Genomic DNA, 20,862 nt, shown 5'->3' with positions numbered 1-20,862 from the left:
GCGCTCTCCCGTGAGAGAATGAGCAAATTTCGTCACAGGTGTCCGCAAATTATCGAAAACGTTTCTTCCTAGCTGCCGATAACATTCATCAAAGCCGCCATTAAAACGAATAGGACCAATTTAAGCTATATTTTCTTCAGCGGGACTAACTGCGATCCAGAACCAAGCGGTTCGTAAATTGTTACACTTGGTCTGATCGGGACACCTTCATTACCCTATTTGTACTCTGTACTGAACATCCTCAGTATTTCAGACCTCACAAAATCAATCTTGGCGTATCTCCTTATTATAATAAGGGAGTAATTACTCATTGACGTCCACCCGAGCGCAGCCATACGGCCACAAAGGAAAGCTATACAGCTTTCACAGAAACTTCGTAATTAAAGAAAAATTCGTCCTGGTCCGGGGTTCGAACCCGGGACCACCGCCCCACCGGAGCAGTCGCTCTACCAATTGAGCTAACCGGGACGGCAAGCTTATGGTAGGGCGAGAGCGAATTGATCTATAACTCGAAGTGGGAACGGTGTTGACCAGTTATAGATCAATTCGAGTTATAGATCAATTCGCTCTCGCCCTACCATAAGCTTGCCGTCCCGGTTAGCTCAATTGGTAGAGCGACTGCTCCGGTGTGGCGGTGGTCCCGGGTTCGAACCCCGGACCAGGACGAATTTTTCTTTAACTACGAAGTTTCTGTGAAAGCTGTATAGCTTTCCTTTGTGGCCGTATGGCTGCGCTCGGGTGGACGTCAATGAGTAATTACTCCCTTATTACAAATCTACTCCACCTTGGGGGATTCCCCAAAAATATTTGGTCATCTCCTTATTATGTGTTAAATAACAGTAACCTTCTTCCGTGCATGCACATACAAGAAGTGAGTTACCATAACCCCATAACCCAACGAGATTTTCATCGCACATTAATTCTGCGCTACAAAAAGTTCGAACTATCTACGGAATTCAGAGGGCTGGTTCTCTATAATGAAATTATGGAATTCATTGCCTTTCATTATGAAAACAGTGTCATCTGTACCTTCATTTAAGTGTAAGCTTTGCTCGTTCATTTTTTACTCTAGATTTATCACGATACTGTGTTAGCCTACACAGTGCCTATTTCGTCTTTGCTCTGTCCTTGGAATCTTCAGTGTTTAGTGTCTTTAGTGTTGGAATGTAGTTCTGTTGTATTTGCTTTAAAGATAGCTAAATATCATTTTTTTATCTATATATAAGCTCCTTGATTTGACTTTTTTTTTTCGTTTTATTGTAAGAGGTCCCACTACAGTGCTCAATTTTGAGACCTCTTTCTGTATCCTTCTGTGAACTTGTATGATTTGCATATATTTTTGAATAAACTTTGCAACTTTGGAGCTGAAAAATAAGCTTAAGCTTCAGGTTTCTCTTTTCGCCCAGAGTTGGCTAAAAATGATAAGTACGTTGCTACTACAGATATATCCTTGCTAAAAAACATCGCGAATAAATTGGCTGCAACTGAAAGTAAATTTATCCGTTCATTTTCTGTACAGGTCATGATATTAAGACGTAGATTGAGGCGTATAAACCAATGGTTTTCATGCATATAATAAAAAAGCCTCATAAGCTTGGGTTGACCTCTGTTATACCATTTCTGCGTGAACATCGTAGGAAATAAAAAAGGAATGCTCGCTTTAACAGGCTTGTGGAAGCCTAGCCCCGTCAAGGGTAAAAACGTGGCACCAGGCGATTCGTGGTTCGCCAGAGTTTCTGACGGTGGTCAAACAAACGAATGGCCGTTAGCGTCATATGTGCTCCCTCGAAACCCGACACACGGTCCCGAAATCAGCCATGGTATTGTTATTTGCTCTCTCCACCGATGAATGTAGGAAAGTTTCCACTGCACGGCAAGATGATGTTTCACTAGGCAGGTGCCAGGAGTCACGACAGGCCACGGGACGCAACTGAGTTTCGCGTCAGTTGTGTGACGCCTGCCAGCTTAGCCGAGATATGCGGTTTCCGACGTGAAGTACGGATTTAGGCGTCATTGAAAGTGAAGCTCTCTGGCGCTGTGCCAAGGAAACAGGAAGAAACCTGGGGCTGGGCTGCATGCCTCAGACGAGCGGCCGGCTTTCTAATGCCGTGATCCGACGATACTCTGCAAAGTTAGTCACGCTTCATTTTTGTTGACTTCAGCGAAACAGAACTTGTTAAGAACGTATAGTTCAAGGCCTTGCTCCCGATTTTCTTGCGGTCTTGTTGCCGCGTGGGTGTGTTCCGGTCTTGCTTCTTTGTCCATTGTGTTCTTTCATTCCTTACGCAGTGCATTAAAGGGTCAGTGTTACTTCGCTTGTATTTCTCCTCTATGTTATATACTTGGCTTCGTCAGGTGGCTAAAATGCAGCCGCGCGTTATCTTCGGCCTCCATACATGTTACAACCACAGCGAAAACGTGTCTTAACTTAACATACACTTGCTTGAAGTCATACTCTTCCATGCGCGCAAAGTAATTACCTCTCAGCGCAGTTACTAAGTCTCTTAACGAGTAACTAGAAGAATAGGGAGCACTGGTAATCTATCCCACGAATTATTCATCCCAGTCACTTTTCACTACGCTTTGTACTTATTGCTTTACTCGTCTTATGGAAGGCTAAAAGTTATGGCTGGGCGCTAGGACCGCACAGACTACTTTGTTTCTCGAGTGACCTGACGTTAACTGGACGCACACTTCTCTTGGGAGAGGTGTGCTGGCGGCATATTATATATATAAACAGGCTTGCGCAGCCAATTATATATATAAACAGGCTTGCGCAGCCAACCCAGGCAAACGCTCAACTCACCGACCACCTCCCAGGCGGAGACAAGCCCCCCCCCCCCCCCCCCCACACACTCTTCCCCGTTTGCTGCGCTACCAGCGACCTGACGGTTGAGCTTGCGCTAATAGGCCTTGTTCACCGGTTCTAGGGAATATTTAACGCCTGAACACTTGCGCGAACGTCCGTGTATTGGCACACGCATTAAATATTACAATCGAAGTTTGCGGGTTATCAAAGCTTGGAAACCAGGTAGTCGCAGTTCACCAAGAAATTTAATGCATCGAGAAAACCTTAGCAGCGCTTAAGCGACAATAGCAAAAGGACAGGAAAACACACACGGGCTTAGACTTCTGATTTAATTTCCCAACCGCCCGCGTACATGCACAAGAGGAGACAGAGCAATACAGAGCGAGATAATTTAATGAGGAAGACGGAACAATGAAGCGAAAACCGCCAGTCTGCAAGGTCATCAGCCGCACCCACCAACGTATACCGTCGCCCTCGTTTATAAGGCAATCGCGTGAACGTCAGCCAAACACGCGTTCAGCGCTACCCATTGGACTGTTTCGTACACGGTTGCGATCGGATTTTGCTCGACTCTCTCTCGCCTTCTTCGGCCATTCCGCTTGCAATCATCCTTCCCAAACGCGCAGAGGCGTAGTTGCCGTTCTCAACGTTTGCATTCTTATCTAATCCTGGTGCTTGTCACACTGGCTTTAGCGTCATCCCGAGAGGTCGGCGAACGAAGGGCAAATGGTTGAAATATACGCCGCTTCTCAGAAGAACCCCCCCCCCCCCCCCCCCGCATATCGGCTTAGTGGCTGTGGCATTTGCAAGTCCAAGGTCGCGAGGTCGAATCCTGGCTGCGGCTGCTGCATTTCGATGCAGGCGAAATGTGAAGACGCCCGTGTGCTGTGCGATGTAAGCGCGCGTTAAAGAACTCAGAGGTGTTCTAAATTAATCCGAAGCCTTCCACTTCGGCGTCATCCCTCAAAGCCCATGCGCGGCTTCGGGACGTTAAACCCCACAATCCACAATACGCTCCCCGGCAGCAGACGGGTAGGTCTCTGATCACAATGCAGAGTATTACAGCGCCTGTGTCTCGTCTCCCCTTTCTGCGTCATTTGTGTAGTTTGCGCTGTTTTCGTGTGACAGAGTATTACAATGGTGTTTATGATGCGTCAGAAAGGATCAATTTCAAACAGCCCCGCAGAAAAGTACTATAGCAACAGTGGTGGATGTTTCATTCATTAAGGAAGAGGAGTCACGGCGGGCAGAGTGGCTGCCTCAAAGAACGGTGGGCACCTGAGCTATGCGCCGCGGCAGTAAAAGAGGAAAACGAAAAAGAGATAAGGAGGCAAGATGCAGGGTATATACGGTAAGAAAAAAGATAGTCCCCGTAGACGTTAGGCAGCCTCACGGTGCGCATTTTCCCTTGCATGCTCGATAATTTGGCCAGAGTGGCTGCTCACCGCATTGATTTACCCCTTCGGTGCGGTGATACCCGAAGAGGTCATTTGCTCAGTGTGAAGTAGACGCATTTGTTCTCAAGAGTAGCGTGTGGAGATCAGCGCCTGAAGTGACCTGCCTGACTTTTACTTTACACTTGTGGTTCTGGTGATGCAGGGCAAGGTTACTAGATGGGACCCCAATGACAGAACCCGAGAATACATGGCATGACTCAGCTGCCACAATTTCTTGGTTCGTAAAACAATCATCAATACGCACATGTTTTATACATTTTGTCCATGGAATAAAATATTGCGTTTGGCTTTCTGTCGAGCAAGACATTAAACGCGGTTAACTGGAGTGTCTTAAAGATAGCATTTAAACTAAACAGTATGTTGCTTTAAGTTTCATATAATTTCGTCAATTTAAAAGATCGAGCTCTTCTGGCATGCCCCTCCGCGCTTGACTCGTTCGTCCGAGAAACTTAACTGTCCTTTACAAGCCAGTGTGCTGTGCGAACCAGCCCTCGGCGACTTGGATCATCAACTGTCCTGGTTGTACACTCCGTAGAGTGTTCCCTGCGGAAGAACTGGCTGTAGTCAGCCACGAAGGGCACGGAGCGGAGAACACAGCCTGGTTTTGTGAACGAATTGCTCACCGCGCTTACACGCCGCAGCATAGTTTCCAACGTGCCTCCATTTGCCTGCCTTTCTGAGGATTGACGTCAGCGCGGTTACTACAAGGAACTAAGATTAAAGCCCATTCACAGGGCCCGCCAACTGCACTTGTGAAGCGGATGTGGCTTTTGCAACCGGCTAGCGACGCGTCATTCCCACTGGCTTGTGGCGCTCTCCGTGGTGGTGAACGAATCAGACAGAGTGCACGACAACGCTGCTAAACATTATGCTTAAAAAGGCTTGCGTGCCTCAAGTCCTTGGTTTCGCGAGTTACTCCACACTCAACCACAAGAAAAAAAAAGAAATATTGGACATTTAATAATTCGCTGTATTATTAGTTCAGTACTCCGCAAGGTTCTGGACACCCTCAGCGCAGTGCTTCATAGCCTCGAATAACTCCAAGGTTCCCCGCTACCCTCCGTACTTGAGAAAGACAGTAGTTCTGCGACTTCTCACTTGAACTCAAGAAGCCTGCAGTCATGAATTCCCAGTTTACGGCAATTCATTGTCGCGGACCGACACCAACACGACCGATTCAAAGTTTTCTTCTCTCGCTCTGCTCTTCCTCCCTCTGTAACCTCCTCCCCACGTGTAGGTGACACAGGCTGGGACATTTTATTTTTTAGTTCTTTTCCGGGTGTCCGTCTCACTGCAGTTCCTGCCCCCACGTGTATGGCAATGAACCGGACGTTATGACTGGTTGACCTCCCTGTCTTCCCTCCTCTCCCCATCCTTTATCTCCCTCTCTGCTACTGTCTTTGAATTTCGCTTGCTTAAGAAGAGTTCCGTGACCTCACATGCTGCCATAAATGGCGCACTCCCGTCCGTCACGGCGCTGTGATGCGGTCGTGTCAAATTTCTGCTCTCACCCCATGGAATCACTGCACATAAAGGTGTCTTTAGGAACTAACGGCCATGCATCAGTTGCGACGTACGTACAGCCCTTGTCAAAAGTTTAGAGCGCAGGTGGGTTTGCATCTCGGCCATGCAGTTCTGGTCGTTATGCAGCCCGCGTTCCAAATCCCTGGAAGATGAGAAAAATGTTCGTCCTCTTCACTTCGAAGGTCAGGACTTCTGTGGACGCTACAAGAGCCTTACTATGCGGTTTTGAAGCAAGCCACCCCCCCCCCCCCCCCCCCCCCCCCCTTGGGCTCAAAACATTTTACAAGGCCCGTATCTGTTGCGTTAGTACGCGAGTTGCATGTACAAACGAGTATTCTTGTATACGTTCGAAGGAAGCCATTGTTAGATAAAGCGAGCAAGACAAGCCCTAAAGAGCGCTTCATACCAGTATGAGATGCAAGATTCGTGCCTTACAGCATACGCATTCGTTCATTAAATCCCGTACCTGCAACATATGCACCCAATATTAACAGTGCATCCTCCTCTACGAGTATCGTTCCTTCCTCACTCACGGTATTATTGCGTGGTCGACATTCTCGGCTCAGGGAGCGTTCAAATTTCTCTTTAAGCTGTGCGCACTGCCTGTCTCCATTCTCTAGCTCTAGGTCCAACTTTGGGAGCCATTGCCACTCCGTTCCTGAGGTGCATGTCGAACCATAAATGCCTATATAGATTTGGTAAAATAACACTAGTAGTATGCCTATATAAGTTCCACACAGCCCAGGTACACTTTTTTTTTCTTCACCAGAACGGCCACATGCTCAAGAAACAATTCCAGTTAAATATTTCGGTCTTTCAGTCGTCAATCCGGGTTTAATCCTCAACGTTTTCGCGCAATTTTTCCTCATTTTCTTGCTTATATTTCAGACTTATGCAACCTCAAGCATCGCACCCTCCTCCCCAGCTGCCTTTTTCTCACCGCTGTTTACTGAGCGATACTTGAGAAATAAATTACGCTGCCTCATTGGGCCAAGCTTTTCTGAGGCGATACCCATCTTTTCAAGCCTTTAAAAATGTTGGCGCAAGGAACGTCAACTGCAAGTGCGTCAATCGCCGTTCGCCAACATGACGAGAGCGGAGAGGTGAAAACTGCGTAATTCGAGCCCGCGAAAAAAAGAAAAATCGCGCACTCCCTAGAGACGCGCCGCAAGATAAAGCTCGCAACGTCTCCCTCTGAAAGGACGACTGCGCGAGCCGAAATAAAGGAAGCGAGGAGTATTCTCGGCGCGTCATCCACCGCGGCTTTCTTCCTTCCTTCTGGCAGCGCCACTCCGTTTCCTGTCGAGCATTCCGCTCGAAGCTCTTTTTTTCAAGGGCGCGCGCTGTTATCGGCCGCGCGGTTGGGTAAGCTTTTCTATACGTGCTCGCACCTTCGCGGGGAAAAAGGAAACGGAAAGATGTTCGCGCAGAGCCGAGAGAAAGCGGCTATGATGGCGAGGAAAGCTGACGTGCTGCTAACGGCAGATACAAGCCCTTTGGATAAACTGGGTCACGTCCATCTTCCTAATGCAACCTGGCAGCTTTACGGCAATACATCGCAGTACTTTTGTGCGCTGACTTCTTTTTTTCTCTCTCTCTCCACCCCGCAGCTATAGCGCTCGTCTTTATACTTGCAGCCTTCGTGTCGTGTCCGCCATACGCACATTTCGGCGCAGCGTTGCATTACATCCTCTCTGCATAACTCGTGCTTGCTTGGAGCAGTCATAGATATGTGTACGAGGGGCGCTCGATAGCTTCCTGAGCTGTGAATTTTTAATAAGCAATAGAACTGAAAGACATTACGTTCAAATTAAAATCTGAAATGTCCCGTTTCCCAGGAGTACATCACTTTTCCATGAAGACCCCGCCAGTGACGTCCATCACCGCTGCAATAGTCTCCGCATGCTTTTGTAGAAGAATAATGATGGCTACTGGCAATACCAACAGCATGCTGCATTAGCTGACCTCTTCGTTAGACGTAAAGTGCGCATCCTCCGCATGTTGCTCTATTTTGGGCTGTCGTCCGATGCCGCCACGCCCGTGCTCTAAGGTTCAGAGTGAAGCAAAACAGCCACCCTCGTTCTTATACGACGCCATGCAAGGACTGGTGTGCCGGTAGTGGAAGAGCTTTACCGCTCTAGGGAAGGGTGGGAGGTGGTAAATGTTTTTTACGCAGAAAAAAAGCATTAAATCAAACTACATCACACCCCCGCGGGAGCTACGGGTATGTCTGAAGGATGCGCCTTCATCACCCTGACATCTTCGTTTCCGTTGGTTTTTTTCTATTTTTTTTTATACAATGTCCTTTTTATTAACTGTCCTAAAGAAGTAGCCGGACAAGTTGGAACATGATTACAGCCCTTGTATCTTGATTTTCTTCTCGTCGCTGTCTCATTTTCCGCCCGCTGTTTTCGCTGCTCACTTCCCGCTTTGAGATGTTCGTTTTCGCGGTCGCTGAAGCTTTATAGGAGAAACTGATTAGTCAACTGACATTTGAAATTTATTCTTTACTTGCCATTCCGGAAACTTGAATCGTACATGGATGTTCCCAGCACCGCAAAATAAGATGTCGCTGCCGCCATACTCTCGAGCAGTCAAGTCCACTGCATCATTTGTTATATACCTCCTTCACTCGAGTGACGCTATATATGAATCGTTTCTCCTGCGTCATGGCGCGGGCTGCATGTGGCTTCCCTGCTAAGCGCTTGTTCATGGGAGGTGGCGAGAGCCCGCCAGGCTGCCCATGCTGTGCATTTTCTTTGTTTTCTTTATCCCCTCTTTGTGCGTGGATCGAGGGAAACAAAGCTGAAACGGCAAATACCTTCTTTCGAGAACCTTCGCGGAGAGACGGATGGCATGGGAGCAGCCCGCGCACGAATACACGCAGAAAAAGGAACAAAGTAAGTCAGATGGCTGGACGGTGACCCGGGCCCTGTCATCGCTTCCACTGGTGTCAGGAGGTGGGAGACGAGTTGAAGACATCTGACTGACAGGGAGGTCGCTTATTCTCCTGTCTATTTGTTCCTCGAAACGGAAAATGCCTGGCGTACAGAATGGACTACGTCTATCCCTTGCGTTAAGACTGCAGGTTTTATAAAGCAGCCGGGTTTCACACTAGGCCACAAAAACACACACAGACGGGCAAGCGTGCGCGAACAGGCAATATCCGGAATGACGTTCAACTGAAAGCACCAGGCAAAGTGCGAAAATTTCGATTCACATCTACTATTGAGAGACATTCAAGGCCGACAGCTCAGTATCCCTACAACGCCCGTGTCCCCCTCCTCACCCCCCCCCCCCCCCAAAAAAAAAAAAGAGAAAAAAAAGAAAAACTCGCGTAATGCAAGTGCGCTGTACACTGTCGACGACGTTAAAGCTATGCTTGCAGTTCGCGGCTAGGTTCCGGCGAGACAGGCAGCATTCACGAGGGCGGTTGTACGGCGTTCCGTGGTGTTTTATTGCCAAAATTTTCACGGTGTTGCTTGGAACAGTGACGCATGACAGTAACCTACACATAAAGAGTTGTTTGAGGTCTGTGTGCTCTGATCGCGCAGCATGGGGCGCACCTCCTGCTCCTGCGCATTGGCTTGACAACGGGTAACAAAGCACAAAATAGCACGGGTTGAAATATAATATTGTGGCCGGACGACGAGAGAGGAAATGGCCCCAGAAGGTCCATGCCGACTTTGTCGAATGGTATTTGTGGCGGCTCGATGCACTGAAGCAGTCCAGGAGGCTTGAGCGCCACAAAGAGACCCGGCCACAAGTGGATCGTAGTCGCCACAGACTACTTGACCCGCTACGCTGAAACGAAGGCCCTTGCGCAAGGTACTGCCGCCGAAGTTGCCCACTTCTTTATGCACGACATCGTGCTTAGACACGGCGCCCCATCGGCCATCATTACTGACCGAGGCAAGGCGTTTACAGCCCGACTCCTACGTGACATCTTAGAGCTTAGCCATACTGCTCATCGACCAACAACAGCGTATCATCCCCAAACCAATGGTCTAACGGAACGGCTCAACAAAACATTGGCTGACATGATCTCGATGTACGTCGACGTTGAACACAAAACCTGGGATGAGGTCTTGCCGTACGTCACCTTCGCATATAATACCGCGACGCAGGAAACCACCCAGTTCACCCCGTTCCGTCTCGTGTATGGCAGAGAGGTCCGCATGATGTTAGACGCCATGCTGCCGTACGGCGACGCAGAGCTTCCCCCTGAAGCTGACCACTTCGTGGAGCAAGCAGAGCAGGCCCGTCAGCTGGCCCGCTTGCACATCAAGGTCCAGCAATCCGCCGATGCCCGACACTATAACCTTCGGCACAGGGACGTGCACTACGAGCCGGGCGACCACGTGTGGGTGTGGACACCAGTGCGCCGCAAGGGATTGTGCGAAAAGCTTTTAAATAGATATTTTGGCCCGTACAGAGTCCTGCGCCGCCTGAACAGCGTCAACTACGAAGTTGTCCCCCATGGAACTGTGGTCGCCGGCCCTCAGCGTCAACGGCCTGAAATCGTGCATGTAGTGCGCTTAAAGCCGTACTTTTCGCGTGACTGAGCGCTGTGTTCACGCTGTTTCGTACCTTTTCCCCTTACCCCACGTGTGAACTTGACTCTCCCTGCATGTTCATCTAGCGCGCGCTGTATAGTTCACCTCACCCCCAGTATTTTTTTTTTTGTTCCTCCTCCCCTCACTGTACATACCCCATTCCACATCGAGACGATGTTTGCTTTCGCAGGGGGGCATAATGCCACGCGCCCAACGCGCCGCGCGGCCTCCGCGCTGAGTCGAAGACGACGACGAAGCGGCGGTGGGCTCTTGTGGCGCGCTGTTCTGTTCTGTGTCGTGGAAGCTGGCTCCATAATTAAAAGAAGGCTCCCGGTCTTGGGTTCTTCCCGACGTCTACCTTCACGGCTCCTCTGGTCGTGACAATATATTTCATGTAATTCATCTTCCTGCCTTAGTGAACAGGCTGCAAACCGAATATATCCGTGAAAGATGATTTGTGACCGCAGTGGATAGGAAACCGCCACACTGCGATGTGTGTACGGGCATATTTGTGCGCACTCGTGCAGGTTTGGTTGTAATTACAGAGAGGAAATTCTCTGCCCGCGCCGTAAATGGGGAGGTGGTCGGCCATCAACCTCTTGTCAGTTTTCGTGGTTAAGTTTCAGTGCTACCTTCGTTTTCTTCCGCGTATACGAGAAGTTAGATTATGACCGATATGTCGACGAAGTGCACAACGCATTCTTGTTGAGAGTGACTAGAAAATGAAACGTAGTTTTGAAGCTCTATCATCACATGGACAGGCAATCGAACTCAGTTTCTACAGCATAGCTTTTTATTACCACAGACCATTCACAAGTTCGCATGTTGCTGCATGTTTAATATAGTGGCTCCGAAGTGAATCTTACCTCAATCATATAGATGTACGATTAGATTCATGAACTTGTACCCTTTCTCTAGCTTAGAACGCCTTTTCGCTTAACAACGGAGAAGTTGTCTCCATATCTGACTTTCACAAGCAACATGCAATAGTACACGTTATTCTGATTACAAATGGCGGCACAAGCCACGCACCGAGGGTTCTTGTGCGCGATGTAGCCGGAAGCATCTGACGGTAGCCGGCCCTTCGACGCAGAAAACCGCTGAGAAGCTCAATTTTCATCCAGCCTCTGCACGAGTGAATGCGTGAGTGACAGCGACACGTATGAGTGGCTTATTGAACTTCTCGGCCACTAAACGCGTTTCGTTTTCTGCTTCGTCAGGATGTAATCCAGCCACAGTGACCTGTCCCAGACAGACGTTGTTTCAGCGCAGAACCACTGATATTTTGGTCACCTCAACAGAATGTTCAGGAGTCATTTCCTATACACTGCTATCTACCACAGCGCTTCCTGACGTCCGTTTTGCGTACGCTCCTCCTGAACGGGAAACCTAACGTATTCGGGTAAGACGGCAGCAACCAAACTGAACTGCATCCCACAAAAGTGTACGTGCGTTCATTGCGGCGCGCACGTTGCAATGCGAACCGTAACCGCGAGCTGCTCGCTCCAAGCACCTCAACGCCCCCGGTTCCTGACACTGGACGGTGCCCACGTGTATCGAGCGCGTTGTTCTGCGCTCTTTCACACATCCGAGTCGAAGCCGCCCTGGTGCCAGTAAAAAAGGAACAGGGCCAAATCGCTTTCGACCCCCTCTGGAGCAGCCGCCACCTTTCTCCTCAAGCGCGCGTTCGCCAAGCTGATTCCCGCTGGCGCCCGACACCAAATGGGTTTCACGCCGCCGATTCGGGGCGACACAGACTCACCCTCTCTTTCCCCTTTCCTGCTTTGCTGACGTCAACTCAGAGCACGCGAAGAAAAATAAAAAGGGGGCAAGTTTAGAACTCGCTTTCGTTCGTGTTCGCCGGTTGTTCCCGGGCATAAGGAATATGCACCGCGTGTCATGCAATGCCTCTTTTTTTTTCTCTCCATCGCTTTCTAGGGTCAAGGCAAATTTTGCTCTTCACCTGAAACCTTCCAAGCTTGCCGGAGCAAGATGCGCCCCGGTGTTCTCTGCGCCGTCTCCCCGGTGTTCTTATCCATCTGTTTTCTTCTTTGCCCCGTCGAAATGCATCGGGCCACCAAGGTGCCGCCGCGAGGTGATGCGGCAGAAGAGGAAATGATAATCGATCCGTTTCAATGGCGTTGTCGCCTCAGTGGTATCTTCGCGCGTTTTTACCATATAAATGGGTCTGTCCCAACTCCACCTTGCCGCCAGCGACGTCGATCTGTTCCCTTCCCTGTATTTTATTTGTGCTCGCCACGGCGTGGCGCTCCGAGATTTATATTCCAACTCCGCGCTCCAAACCGCAAAGACAGGAAATCACCACCGGCAGCGCTGTACTCACACAGCGCGAAGTACGCGGCTGCCCAAAAAATCGTGCCAAGCGCGTCGCCGTAAAGCTAACGACAGCAGCATGTGCACGAGATGCCCGCATACGTCGTCTGACGTACATATTTCTTAACACGGGGACGCATTCTATTTCTGCGCATTCTGAACGAAAGCACGGAGGAAAATAACAGCAAACATGGCAGTGAGAGGGATAATCCCACGTTTGCCTTTTCTGCCACCCTTCACTCTTCCTCTTTTCAATCCTCCTTTCCCTTCCGCCGGTGCAGGACAGCTAACGGAACCCTCTTCTGGTTAACCTCACTGCATTTCCTTGCCATGTCCTCTCACTCTATCTCACACGATGCAATTAGCATTCCACCAAATCATGTAATGCTAAAAATTGGCCTATTCTACCTTAGATATGTTTATTATACATATATTTGTTAACTATGACTAAGGTTCTACGCGCACGAGCGCCTGAAGCCGGAAGAAAGGAACTGAAGGGCAAGGCACGCACTTTGCTCACTACAGACTGGATGCTTATTTCTTGTTTGCACAAAGTTGAGTACCAGCTCACGAGCTATCAAACGGATTAGAAATGGATGCTCTATCCCGTCGTCGAGGGTAGATGTAAGCGTGAAATTCACTGCAGGAAAGGCGCACATCATTCTGGTACGCGCATCCGCGCTCTGCTATCGGTCTGGCCTTTTTGTCAGCTGAACACGACCCCGCCTTCGCCGGTTTGTGTTCATTGCGCTGTTGGACAGCGAGCTACATGTACTCCCTGGCCGCTTTCGCGGCTTCAGAAGCCACGCCATCTGCCGTCGTTTTCTTTAGCCGGACAGAGCGCTCGGCTTTTTTCCCCCACTTATGGTGCTTTACGTCCCACCGCGTGCCTCTCGCAGCTTTCGCTCTTTTACGAGACATTGCCGCTCTTCAGCCGCCTCGGCAAACGTTCGCGGCCCAGAAGGAGCGGATAGAGTAAGGGAGGCTACCAGAAGAATGCGCCGCGAGAGGCGATGGCCGCGCGGTCTATAAAGCATCGGAAAACGAAGATGCGGCGCTAGCACCGGCTCTGGTTCGAATCTCGCTCGGGGTCCAAGTTCTTTTTCTCCTGGCTACCTTGTGACGGCAAAGTTCGGAAGCTTTCGGATCACTATGGCGTGATGTTCGGGTCCAGGTTCGCTGCAGTTCGCGGACGATGTTCGCCTGAGTTAGCTGAGAATGATGGCAGCTAACAGCATTTTTATTTTTGCTTGGAAATTGCAGCAAAAATACACGCAGATACTGCGGGAAGGGACAAATTAGGGGATGAAAGAAGGCAGAGAGTAAAAGGCGTCGTGGTGGAGGGCTCCGAATAAATCTCGGCCGTCTGAGATTCGCACACATGCACTGACATCGCACAGCACAAAGGTTTTTATGCATTTCGCGTCTACCGAAATGAATCTCTTATGTGCGCTGTAGCAAATAAGCGTTCTTACCTTGCTGTATGTAAAAAGCTTGAAATGTGCAACTGTATAGACATCTTCGCATTTTTCTCATTGCACTTTTTTATGCTTACGAGTTCGTCTCGCGACTTGGCGCGTTGATGCACCTATCGTGGGAGTGACTCTCCACTTTGTCCCTTCCTGGTATTGGCGCTCCTGTGCGACAAATATGCGGAACAAACTGTACCAACAGAATGTTTAAACTAACGAGAATGTTTGGACCACTTTTGGGCAGCCTAGGATCAAACATATCCGACACGTTTTTGACAAAGCGGCGCTTTGACTCCTCGACTCAATCTACATCTCTGTTTTAGTCTTTCCCGAAATGTTTTGCACTTAATTTCCTCCTGGCTTCCCTATATTCGTTTCTCACTATCTTGCTAGTTTCTTTCTCACCTGGCAGCGATACCACTACGCGGGGCACAGAGCTTCCCGTCACTTTCATTCGAGGCCCTTTCCCTCTCTGCGCAGATCATTTGCATCAGAAACGACGCGCAGTAAAATTTCTTCGTCTGAGCTGAGCCCAACAAAGGGGACCTGCTGACTAGTATACTTCAGCAGTGAAATTCTTCCGAGTAAGTGCAATGTTTCATGCAAAAAACTTCGCGAGAGTATGAATCGCCCGTTAGCTTGCAGAGGCCCGTAACTTTTTATTTTCCCATATCCATGCTCCGTTCACTCGCTATAACGCACACCGTTCCTGAAGGTATCAAGTGTGAACCACTCCCCCCTGCTGGTGCCTCACACGCGTACTGAATGTGACATCAGCTGCGAGCTGCACCCGGGCCAGTTATGACCAAGCGCCATAATTTTAACTGCTAATGGCCGGCGCGAATCATTGCCAGAGCTGTTTTGACGATATGTCGCTCTCAATGCATGGCGAAAAATGCAGCCAGCGCGCGTCAGTTCTGATTATCCACCGAGACTTTCACTGGAACAACGTGGGCGCAACACGTGCGTCCATTCCGGGACTGTGAGCATACGCGAACCAGGAGGCGGCAACTGATGAATGCGCGTACGAAAGCGAAGCGATAGGAATGATGACACTGCTTCACTTCAGGGCGACACTTGCCCTACGGCTATGCGTCACGTTATAACCGTACGGCGTGCGCCGGACTCATTTTTGGGCTGACAGCCTCGCATTTAGATCAGGTTAACCACGCATCGATCATATGACGGTATCATTTACGCCGCAGTTTGAGACGAAAGGGGAAGCTCGTAGAATTACCAGCGCTGCTGTAGCAAACGACCACAACGTATGACCATTCCGCTCGTGATCGATCGTGTCGCTCCAAATGACCGCAGGAATTGCGCAGTTTTTCTTGGTTAGGAATTGGAACGAACTTTTCGGATGCCGAAAGTAATATTTTAACTCACGGTGCATTTTTTCTCGCAGTTTCTACATTCGAAGATCTATATACGAGGTCGTAACAAAGCGTTTACGCATGAATATGATACATACTGCAGACCTGCTGGGAATGGCTCGCCGACTCGTGCCACTGAGTTCATTGCACAGGACCACGGACCGATGTGACGACACGAACATTACCTGCCCATATACTGCGGCACCTCAGGTATCTAATTTACTTGCAGGTGTAAGGAAAATAATGCGAATTAAATGACACCTCTTTAGCTCGTGCTGACCTTTTCACTGCACATTAGAAACTAGAGGCCAACGAACCCTCCTGGATTATCCCTCAGCGGTATTTGGCGCCTTGTGCTGCATCCTGCTGTTCGAAGAGGGACGTGAAACTCAAGTCTAGGACTGTGAACGGAAGGTCACGTAATGCCGACGGGGTTCTGGTGCAAAAACAAACACTTGATTAAGCTTGTAAAACACTTCAACACTTTAACAAGGAGTATAACTGTGGGTGGTATGAAGGACTCCGACGGACGGAGTAACGACGTGTGCCATGGAACTCGAAGCATCTGGGGGCTCTCGCCTCTGGAGTAGGGAAAAAAGTTAAGTCGTCTGAGCTCTGACCAAGGCACCTTCACCAACAACGCCGCCGCTCTTTCTCTGCAACCATTCTTCGCAGAGGCCCCGCAGGACTCCAGACGTGTGTAGAACAGCCTTAATGTGCAAAGCGCGGTTGTTCACTTCCACACGACAACAGAGCGTCAAGATGCTGCTGGATGCCTGTAGAAGAACCGAACCCTGGTTGACACTGTCAGAGCGCCGGTAACTCTCTCAATCATTGGCGCTGCACAGCAGCGGTGCAGAGCAACTGTGAGTGGTGTCACAGGCGCGGGTTTGGTGCATTTCTCTCGGCTCCAAGACTTTGTGAGGCGCGCCGCATGTGGAGTGCAGGAAGAACTGAGCGTCTGAATCGCTAACGAGTTGAGACCACTGCCCCTCGTTGACTCCTTTTCCGTTGGTTCGGAAAGGCGTGTGGAGAAGTCAGTCTGCGACGTAGTTGCCCCGGCAAGCATAACGGCACGGCTTGGAGCGTCGCGCTCGCACAACACATCGTTACAAACACAGATAACGCCGAGCTCATTGTTTCGCGGTTTCAGTTTGCTCGAGCGGAGAAAGGAAGTGCGCCTGATAACAGCTGATCAATAGGCAAAAATAAAAGCCAAAAGAAATGAAAGAGAGTTCGCGCAGCCAGACTCAGGTATTACAATAGATCAAACTTGCGATAGGACGTGACGGCTGGTTGGCGAAGCGTTCGGAGCTGGAAACGGACACACAGTAAAGACCATCACTTAAGCGAATGATCAAAAGCTCAGCAGAATTGAAAGTTTGGCCAGTTGGTCGAATTGAGTCTGCAAAATGAGCTTGCGAAAAGACGAAAGGACCAGACAAAAACGCACAGCCCAAGCTGCTCTTTTGTGCGCGTGTATTTCTTCTTCCTGTACCTTTCGCCTTTTCGCGTAGCACGCTTCCGAACTGAAAAGCATCGTTACGTTCTACGCGCCCAGGTTTGCCTTTTCACCATTGAATATTTCGAAATGTCCGGACCTAAGACAGCATGCAACCCTTATAACAATGCAAGAGCGGGGGCTAGTTGGAGCTTCATACTGATCAATTCGCGCTACAAGGAACATACACACACGGAAACACAAACGGACGAAGCGCGTAAACCCTTATAACGTTTATAAACCCTTTAAGCGTAACCCCATATAACCCTTATAACGTTCTTTCGTGCAAGAAACAAGCGGTATTCGCTGCATGAGAAATCAATCCAGCAGCGATCACAGCTGACTAGCGAGTCCCTTTTATTGCAGAACTGCGTCCTGTATCGAAGTCGCGCGATGCTTCTCTTTCTGCTTAATATACACAACATGAGCAGTTTGCAGGAACAAGAGCAATGATTAGAGAGGTTACCCAAATTGACCCTTCAAGCAGACAGACCCTACAGATGGCGATGTTTACATCTTTTCTTTTGTTTCTCAGTTTTTCTATGCGATTTGATGAAACCTGCTGCCGACAGACTCTCTTTGTTGTTCTAAAATGCTCCCTTTTTGGGTTTGTCAATGTCGCTGACGAGGTCTGCTCCACTGAAGCCTCACTACTTGGCGACGACAGTACTCATGAAATAAGAATGCGTCGTTTTGCAACAAAGCATTAACACTGGCACTCGGTGAGTGTATACGCGCCCCCATCGTGTGTGAGGTTCATCGAGCAGCACGTTCTCGACTCGCGTTAAAAGCGACGCGGAAACACGAAGGCGTATCTCAAAACGGGCCGTGTTTTGAGATGCGCTCTCGTTTTCGACTCCTTCGGTTGCCGCTAGCGTTTCTTTGTCGCCACTGCGGACACTACAACGGGGCCTTCTCTCAAACTGACATCAGTTGATGATATAGACCTGACTTCACGTTCTCTGGCCGTCAGTCGTGGCAGAGGACCGGACCACGCATCCGGTTCTTGAAGCAGCTGCGGCGAGTGACGGCCGAAGGAAAGCAATACGTCGAGCGAACCGCTCCGGTCACCGGTGTCGAGAGATCTTTCAGGTCACAACGCATTGCACAAAAAGTCACTTACCAGCAGAAGCTTTCTGTGGCTCTTTGGTCGGCCGGCCGCCGTTCCATGACACGGAGCGCCGCCGTCAGCAGAGTCGAACTTGGCTCACTTGCACCTCTGCTGACTGGTAAAGGCGTAGCTAAGCACGAGCAGGGTAGATGTGGGGTTTGAAGGACCGCAGGCTGGCGTCCCGCAGTGACAGGGACAGAGTTGACAGTTCCTGGAGCGGGGCCTTCGGAAAGCTGATCCTCAGAATCCTAGCGGGTGATAGTTGCAGCAAGGATTCTCCGGATAGCAGCGAGTAGGGAGATCCGTATCTGCCTCCGTACTTTGGGAACAGAAGCGTACGCGGAGAACTGTCATGGCATTCCCATCTTTGGTTTTCCTTGGGACACTCTCAGCAGACTATAGATTCTACATTTGTTTTTCTAATTCGTTAACACTCTCACTAAGCGAGGTAACAGGACACTAGAAGGCAATTTAAACTGGTGTGATACTGTTTTAAACACTCGAATATATGCTGACCTGTGCAAGCCCCCCCCAAAAAAAATAACGGAAATGTAAGCGTTGCTTCTGAAGTTTCTCTCGTTCAAAACTTCAGCGCACCGCTCACAGTGGAGATGCACAGAACTAATGTACCACTCCGCAACACTCTCAGGCTCCGAAAAACCGTTTCTCCATGGAGGGTAACTTGCGGGAAAGCGCAGACCGATGCCACGCGCACCAGAGAGAGTACCTGCACCCGGACCAGTCACAAGACGTTCGGCAAGACGACGGGACGCTGTCACGTTGCCGCTTCACGCCAACGCACTTTGGTCACAACTGTCCCAACGGAAGTCGGCCGGCGACCTGGCCGTGGTCGAAGCTGCCGCGGCTGAGCGGTCTGCGGCCGCCGCCTGCACAGAGACGCCGTCGAGGACTAGTGCCATGTGCCCGCCGGCTTCGGACGTCTTTCACCTGCGAACGCGAGAAGAGCGGCGCCGCGCTCTCCTCTCCCACCGGCCTTTCCTCCTTGCCGCTGCTTTCTCAGCCCCGGACGCCTCTCGGCCAATCAGCGGGCGCCCCGCAAAAGAGGCGGCACGGGCGGGAAAATTCGGATCCCAATGCCGCACTCTACTGCTGATCACGAACAAAGAGGCATTCAAAATACGCCAGCCGCTCGCCGCTGCAAAAAAGTAACGCGTCGAGATCCTCACTTCGGGACATGGCAACATAACAAGAAAGCAACGGCTTTCTGTAATCCGTTTCAATTCCTTAGCGGAACGACCGCTTGGCGCGCTGACGTTTCTTTCTTACCGCTCCATTTTTTCCCCTCTCTCTCACTCACTCTCCTTTCGTTCGGAATCTTGAGCCGAACTTTTTTGCGCCGCCGCATTGGCTCCACGCTTTTGAGTTTGTGTTGTGTTCTGGGGGCGGCGCTGGAGTCGCCCCGGGGTGACGTCCGCTTGGTAAGGAAAGGAAGGCGCGCGGGGTCTGGGGCCCGCGTGACGTCGAGACCCGGGGCCGGGAAAAGTACGCTGGACCGCGGGCACGGGGCGAAGAAAAATGATGGCGTTTGATGTCGTTCACGTGCTGATGAGGAGAGGACGCTTTTAATTAACGTAGCGCATCTGCTCAGAGCTTCGTAGCGTGAAGCTTTGACGTGTCCCACGAAGCGGATTCTTGCAGGAGGGATTCAATATGAGGCTGAGAAACGGTGACTATTTTGTGACGGAAGACATTAGCTCTAAAAATTCAAGCTTTCGTTTCTTTAGTTGCCTTATTGTGCGCGTGATATTTATTGCTCTACCTTTGAAGGAGTATGAATTGAGAGGTATACAGCCACTACCTGTTCTTCGACTGTGCTCGTCCCTGAACAGGCCCGGGACGTTTATTGAGAGCGTTGCTCGGATCATATTATATTCAGGAGGCTTGACCCATCCGCTAACCTTGCAGTCGAGGGCACTGACGCTGTAAGTTTTTAAAATTAGCATCTCCACATAGAAACGCATTGTTAAGTACTTAAGGAATGCTCGTTCATGTGCTCAAAAGGGGGAAAATGGAAGTGTGGAATTATTAGAGTGCCGCACATTTAACTATCCGTAACCCGCAGAACGTGAATCAGAAGGCGGCCACCGTACACAGGCCGAGCACTTATAAAGCATCCGCCAACCAGCGCTTGCGCATGCGAGGTCAGTAAATACAGATGGGGGGCAGTGCTCTTTCCTCTCTGCAACTGCCCGCAAAAAGAATTCTCAAGTGTTGCACAAGGCTTGCTGTTTACGCCCAATCCGGGCAATAACAACAGCAAAATAGAGAATCGTGAGCTTAAATTCTGCTTCAGTCGGTATGTTCCCTGTGACAGCGCATTATGTTTATCAAGCGCAGCGTATTACCAGCGTAGCTGATCCTTGTTCTCTGATGCCTCCCTGCAACAACCTTATTTTTTGGGCTTAAGAACTAAGATTCTACAATTTTATCCCCAACTTTTGCTAACATGCACGGCTATTAATGATTAATTTCCTGAGACAACAATCGTTTTATTTCTGGATGCGACGCAGCTATGTGCGCTTTTCTCTATACAACTTTTAACAATAATATTAACAGCGTGTGTGTCTTCCTGCCTGCTTACCTTCCAATTAGCCAAATAGGCTTCATAATAATAATAATTATAACAACAATAATAATAATAATTAGCCTTGGTGTTATTAATGACGCGCGTTGCACATAAGCCCATGAGGATACAGGCCAGCAA

At 49.7% G+C, this 20,862-nt stretch overlaps 1 protein-coding gene across 1 annotated transcript in view; it reads right to left on the bottom strand.

Moving 5' to 3' along the window:
* The window catches only part of LOC149350992 (sodium-dependent noradrenaline transporter-like), a 102,528-nt gene extending 83,464 nt beyond the window's left edge, over nucleotides 1–19,064 (bottom strand). Inside the window, exon 1 of the mRNA XM_089580178.1 lies at nucleotides 18,150–19,064. The gene's annotated coding sequence lies outside the window, so the exon portion shown is untranslated. The remainder of the gene's footprint in view (nucleotides 1–18,149) is intronic.
* Nucleotides 19,065–20,862: the final 1,798 nt, after the last annotated feature.

This window comes from Amblyomma mixtum, chromosome 3 (assembly GCF_055824585.1).
Source record: "Amblyomma mixtum isolate Tamu chromosome 3, ASM5582458v1, whole genome shotgun sequence".
In the NCBI taxonomy this organism is placed as follows: domain Eukaryota; kingdom Metazoa; phylum Arthropoda; class Arachnida; order Ixodida; family Ixodidae; genus Amblyomma; species Amblyomma mixtum.
This window is presented reverse-complemented; position numbering and strand designations above follow the sequence as displayed.